Source organism: Artemia franciscana, chromosome 9 (assembly GCF_032884065.1).
Source record: "Artemia franciscana chromosome 9, ASM3288406v1, whole genome shotgun sequence".
Classification (NCBI taxonomy): Eukaryota; Metazoa; Arthropoda; class Branchiopoda; order Anostraca; family Artemiidae; genus Artemia; species Artemia franciscana.
The window spans coordinates 49,487,574-49,493,879 of record NC_088871.1 but is presented as its reverse complement, the minus strand read 5'-3'; the positions used below and the strand labels follow the sequence as shown (position 1 = coordinate 49,493,879).

At 35.5% G+C, this 6,306-nt stretch overlaps 1 protein-coding gene across 3 annotated transcripts in view; it reads right to left on the bottom strand.

The window, feature by feature from the left end:
- LOC136031511 (DNA-directed RNA polymerase III subunit RPC7-like) overlaps positions 1-6,306 on the bottom strand; it is a 20,285-nt gene extending 13,979 nt beyond the window's left edge. For 2 of the 3 annotated variants that reach the window (XM_065711177.1, XM_065711179.1), the window contains exon 1: positions 6,206-6,306. The gene's annotated coding sequence lies outside the window, so the exon portion shown is untranslated. The remainder of the gene's footprint in view (positions 1-6,205) is intronic. The other variant, XM_065711178.1, reaches the window with a different exon arrangement.

Here is a 6,306-nt window from a genome sequence, read left to right as displayed (position 1 = left end):
ACTGCTTAATTTATGGGCGTTTGATGCGTGTGCATTGTTTATTAATGTATTTTGTAGTTTTTTTTTGTTTTAACTGGGTACGATCTTTTCTAAATAGTATCCTTTCTTTGTTATTGCTTGAAGAAAAATGTCCTATTGGATACTTAGGAAAATAATGAGATATCTTTGCTTTTTAACACTTTGTAAATCCCCCCATCACATGGAAGAGCGCATGCACATATTGTCCCAGGATCGGGACAGCTGGGCTGCTTTATATTCTGTAAATTATTAATTCAGAATGAGCACGATAATGTTCTTTGGCTGAGAACCAACTTTATAAAAGCAACAAAAAGGGGAACAAGAAGAAGAACGTATTGGAAAGAGATTTGATTCCCAACTACGTCTTCTTATAGCAACACGATAACACAAGTGGAGAATATTAACAACGAATGCAGCTCAACTTGGACCAAATTAATTAACAAACGTGATGCAATAAATGGTCCAGTCTCAGCTTTGGCTTGTTTTTGTGATGAACCCTTTCAACAAAGAGACTTGATTTCCCTTAGACTAAAGGAAAAATATTTGGAACAGAATCATCAGAATTTTTAGACATCATTAACACACATTTAGGCGTGTCTTTTGCTCTCACTTTCATCTAGGATCCTTAAATCATCAGCATAGGCTAATCTAGGATCCTGTTCCTTCTCACAGTCAGTACACCCAAGCAAGAATCCCAGATCCATGTTTTTCTCTCCAACTGATCGCAAAGAGGTGCTTCAAGTTATCGAATCTCTCTCTAATAGTAGTACACCAGACTTCTTTGGCATAAGTAATAAGCTTCTTAGGACTGTATCTTCCTATATTTGTGAACCCATTGTGCACATAGCAAACCTGTCTATGACCAATGGAGTCTTCCCAGAAATATTTAAATCAGCAATTGTTATCCTGATTCATAAAAAAGGTGATCCATCTGAGATAAGCAATTATCGTCCAATCTCACTTCTCCCAGTTATATCTAAGGTGCTCGAGAGAATTATATTCCGACGTCTTTCTCCCTTTGTATTTGGGAATCATTCATCAGATTCGTTGATTTCTCCTCATCAATATGGCTTCTGTGCCAAATTTTCAACTGCTCATGCACTAATAGACGCCACACAGTTTATACGTTCCCAACTTGACCTTAAAAATACTGCATTGGGCTTATTTCTGGATTTCTCAAAGGCCTTTGACATGGCCGATCACAGTGTTTTATTAAGTAAACTTAATAACCTAGGGATTCGCGGAGTTCCTTTCTCATGGTTTGGTTCTTATCTCTCTGGTAGAGTACAGAGTGTGAGACTGGGCAGGGCGACTTCACATCCCCTACCTGTCCGGAGGGGCGTCCCACAGGGCTCTGTTCTTGGTCCAATACTTTTTCTCCTTTATATTAATGATTTGATTATGGACCTGGGCCCATCAGTGCACCCAGTACTTTTTGCTGACGATAGCAACTTTTTCATCACCGGTCCTAATTTACCATCCATCGTCACCTCTACTCAAACCCTTCTGAATATAGTACAGGAGTGGTGTCTCGTTAACTGCATGACCATTAACAGCAAGAAAAGTCAGGTGGTATTATTTCAAACCCCTTACAAAAAAAAATGAAGTTCAGCCGGCACTTGGCCTAAAATATTCTACCAATCTCCTCCTGCAGGTTGAAGTTGCCAAGTTTCTTGGTGTCCACATAGACTTCTGCCTATCATTTGCAACACATGTGTCCTATATCAGAGCCATAATTTTGCGACAGGTAAGTATAATTAATTGTGTGAATTGTTTTCTTCCTCCCAATATCCTTGTCACCCTTTATTATTCTTTTATTTACCCATACATCTCATACTGCTGATCTGTATGGGGCAATACTTATCCTTCAGTTACCAATAAATTAAAATCTGCTCAAAACCGTGCCGTCAAAGCAGTTTTTCGGTTGCCATGACTATATCCCACCAAGGACTTGTACTCCGATTTTGGTATTATCCCTTTTGAACAAATCATCAAAAAATTAAATCTATCCCTTGCATACTCCGCTTACCATAAAAATCTTCCTCCCCACTTATTATCTGATTTTAATAGTAATAATTCTGAAGGCCACTGTCTCCGTTCATCCAACCGTTCCTTCATTGTCCCCAGGTGTATCTCTAGTTCCGCCCAGCAATCCCCAATTTATAAATCTATAATTCAATGGAATTTAATACCCTCCAGTGTCAAGCTATCCACAAGTTTTTGGATGCTATACAACAATGTACTAAAATCTTGATATTATATTTCTCTAAATGTTTGTTCAATTTGCTTTAATTACCCTTGTTTTCTCTTTTCTTTTTTTTCTCTCTCTTTTTCATTTACAATTTTTTGTTGTTTTGGTCCTTAACAAGTTTGCTTCTAGGATCTTTATTATTATTGTTGTTATGTGTTTTCTTTTCTTTTTGAATAATAAATAAATAAATAAATAAAGGTAAGTATATTCCTCCCTATTTGATTCAATGTTCTCCCATTGCCTTTCTAATACTCCTTGCAATAAAATCTATCAAAATGATTGATATAATTGGGTGTAGAAGACAACCCTTTCTTAACTGCTGATTTAATACAAAACCAGCTACTACCCACATTTCTTACCCTAACTGCAGCTTGTTATTCTTGTATAACAAGAATAACACTAATCACTTTAATGTATTTGTCTGGTCTGCTAGCCTATACAAGGATAGGATCTTCATTAAAGCTCTTCTATCAGCTGGATTGAATTCTTGAACTATAATAAAGCATAAGAAAAGGCATCAAGTGAAGCATTCACTTTTGTCCTAGCCAGGGGCATTGTTTGGGGGTCAGTGTCCCCCTAATAATGCATATAAGAAATATTATATATCCCATGCTTTTTTACTATCAAGATATGGACCCCTCTTGCCCCCCCACAATAAAAATTTTGGATATTTTCCCCTGATCCTAGCTAAACTATGTTATAAGTGACATATTTACCATTATGATCTTTCCTTCTGAGGAGTCCCTGATCTAGAATAATACCCTTTACAAATGCTTTTTATCATAGGCTATGCAATTTGACTAGACTTAGTTTATTTAGCCTGAGATTCCTAGGACAGAAACTGGTCTCTTAGCTAGAATTCACCACCACCCCCCCCAAAAAAAAAAATGAAATAAAATAAAAAATCAAGATGTATTTGATGAAGAGCTTCTCTTAAGATCCTACATAGTTTATAAGCTTAATCAGAATCGTGAGGACCAATGTTTTTCAAATTTGAGCTGATTGGGCACACCAATCAGCACTGCTAGTAATTTTTTGAAAGTGTCAAAAAACTTTAGCATGGAGAGTGAGGCACTGCTCTGCTAGCACTGCCTTCAAGTTAGCATTTCAAAAGATAATTTCAATAGATAATTAAATCAATAGAAAAGTTTTTTCAACAGAAAGTAAGGAGCAACATTAAACTTTAAAGTGAATAGAAATTATTACATATGTGAGGAGGGTTGCTCCCTCCTCAACACCTCACTCTCCATTTTAAAGTTTTTTGACACTTTCAAAAAAATACTTATTGTTCTCATTAAATTGCCCTTGTGTTTCAGGAGTTGCTTTTAAAGAATTGGGACATAATTTAAATGTTAGTGTAAAGAGTGATGTGTGGAGGAGGGGAATACCCCCTCATATACATAATAATTTTTGTTAATTTTAACTTTCAATGTTGCTCCTTACTTTCAGTTGAAAACTCGTTTTTTTATTTAATTTCTGATTGTTTTTTTAAATATCACCAGGACATCCACAAAAAATCCCCCCCCCCCTGAAATATCCTCTGGAAAACTCAATCCTTGTGAAAATTTACCCTGGAAAATTCCCCTTAACATCTCCCCCTGTAAAATTGAATTGGTAAAGAGAAAGCAAGACATATAAAGAAGTTTTGTATAGGAACTTTGGCAAATTCCCCCAGTGTAAAATTACCCTTGAAATGTTCATCCCCTGGAAACTTCCCTCTTCATGGAAAGTTCTCTCCTTGCACAATCCCCCCAGCAGAAATTTCATCCTCCCCTCCTCAGCCAAAAAATTTATGTATGCTTCCCAATAACAATACTATACTTAAACAATGGGCAAATTATTTAACTTCAAAGACTTTTCCCCAGGGGCTATAGTAGATCATGTTATCTCCAAAGACATAGTAATTGGGCCTTTTCACTGTAATCAACAAAATAGCTATATCAAAATTTTGATTGGGCAATTTTGGGAAAAAAGTGGCATGGGAGAGGACCTAGTTGCCCTCCAATTTTTTTGGAGACTTAAAAAGGTCACTAGAACTTTACACTTCTGTTAGAAAGAGCTCTCTCTCTTGATATTCTACTCCTACTGGGTTCAACCCTGAAAAAAAAAGCATCCATGATCTTTCTTCTGGGAAAAATTACAAAATTTTACATTTTTGTAGATAGGAGCTTGAAACCTCTAAAGTAAGGTTCTTTGATATTCCAAATGTGATGGTATGATTTTAATTAAAATTATATAACTTCTAGAAGATCTTTCCCTCTTTTTTTCAAAAATTTTCTCAGTTTTGTAGCTTTTGATGGGTAAAACTACACTTAACTAAACTTACATATTTGGCATTAGCAAAGGGATCACAATAAAACTGAAAATGTACAAAATTTATTCCACTATTTCAGGGGAACTATCCTCTCCTCAACCTCCCACTCTTTATGCTAACTAGTTGCAAAATTACTCAAATTTCAAGTGCTGATAGCTTTAAATGTGTAACCTTAAAATTAATACATTTTTGCTATTGCTATTAAATTTTTTATTGGATCTTATGTAATTGCCACTTATTTAGGGTTTCAGTTTTAATTGACAAGGGTTACTATTTATAAGTTACTGTAAAATTTTCATTAAACAAGGCCTTTCCTATGCTCCTTGCAATAAAATCCATCAAAATGATCAATACAATTGGATACAGAACATAACCCTGCTTAACTACCAATTTAATACAAAATCAGCTACTAACCACATTTCCTACCTTAACTGCACCTTGTTATTCTTGTATATGGCACTATTCACTTTAATAAATTTGACTGGTCTGCTAGCCTAGACAAGGATAGGACCTTCAGTAAAGCTCTTATATCAGCTGAATTGAATGCTTGAAATAACCTATAATAAAGCATAAGAAAACAACAACAGGGGTGTTGTGTGTGGGGGGGGGGCATTTGCCCCCTAACAATGCAAATAAAAAATTATTATATATCCCATGTTCCTTGACTATCAATATATGGAGCCCTCTTGCCCCCCTTCCAATAAAAAAGCTGGAGTATTGTCCTTGGTCCTACCTAAACTATGTTATAAGTGACATATTTACCACTATGATTTCTCTTTCTGAGGAGTCCCTGATCTAGAATAATACCTGGTAAAATTCTAGTTAATTGACTTCTTGCTATCTCAGAAAGAGTTTAGGTTAGAAAAATGAAATTTTCAGGGATGAATCTACAGGCTAAAGTATGTCCCGGGAAGGTATTTTGAAGCAACTACCTCCACTCCTTCTCCCTCTAGAGGGCCCTGACCTTTGATGACCTTTAAAAATATGTTTGTTATAAAAACGAAATCTTGCAAAATAGATCTTCTGCTTAATTGAAGTACAACAAAATTGTTTTCAGCTTCATAACTTTGCTCAATTCTATTTTATAAGGTTTTAAATATATGCAAATACATTTCCTAACTTTTGAAAAAAAACATTGATATGGCTCAGAATTCTACTCAAATAACAGGAATTTTATTTTCAGAACTAAAGGCAGAGAAAAAGCAACTAGTAACTGAAAATTAAGGTAAAATGTTGTTTTGTCAAAATTTCAATAGGTATAGACCTGTCATGTAGGCAAATTTCAGGGCCCTCTAGAGGGAGAAGGAGTGGAGGTTGGTACTTTAAAATACCTTCCTGGGACATATTTTAACCTGTAGACCCATCACTGAAAGTTTCATTTTCCTAACCTAAACCCTTTCTGAGATAGCAAGAAGTCAATTAACTAGAATTTAACCTAATACCCTTTACTCTGAGTAGCTGCACAAATGCTTTTCATCATAGGCTTGGCAATTTGACTAGGCCTAGTGCAATCCCTAAGCCTATTTGAAAGTGTCAATTATTTAGCCAGGATAGAAACTAGTCTCTTGGCTAGAATTTTACACACACAAAAATAAAAAATCAAGATATATTTGAAGAAGAACCTCTCTTAAAATACAACAGTTAATACAGCCTATGCTTAATTAGGATTGTGAGGTCCAATGTTTTTCAAATTTGAACCGATTGGCCAAACCGCGTTTCTGCT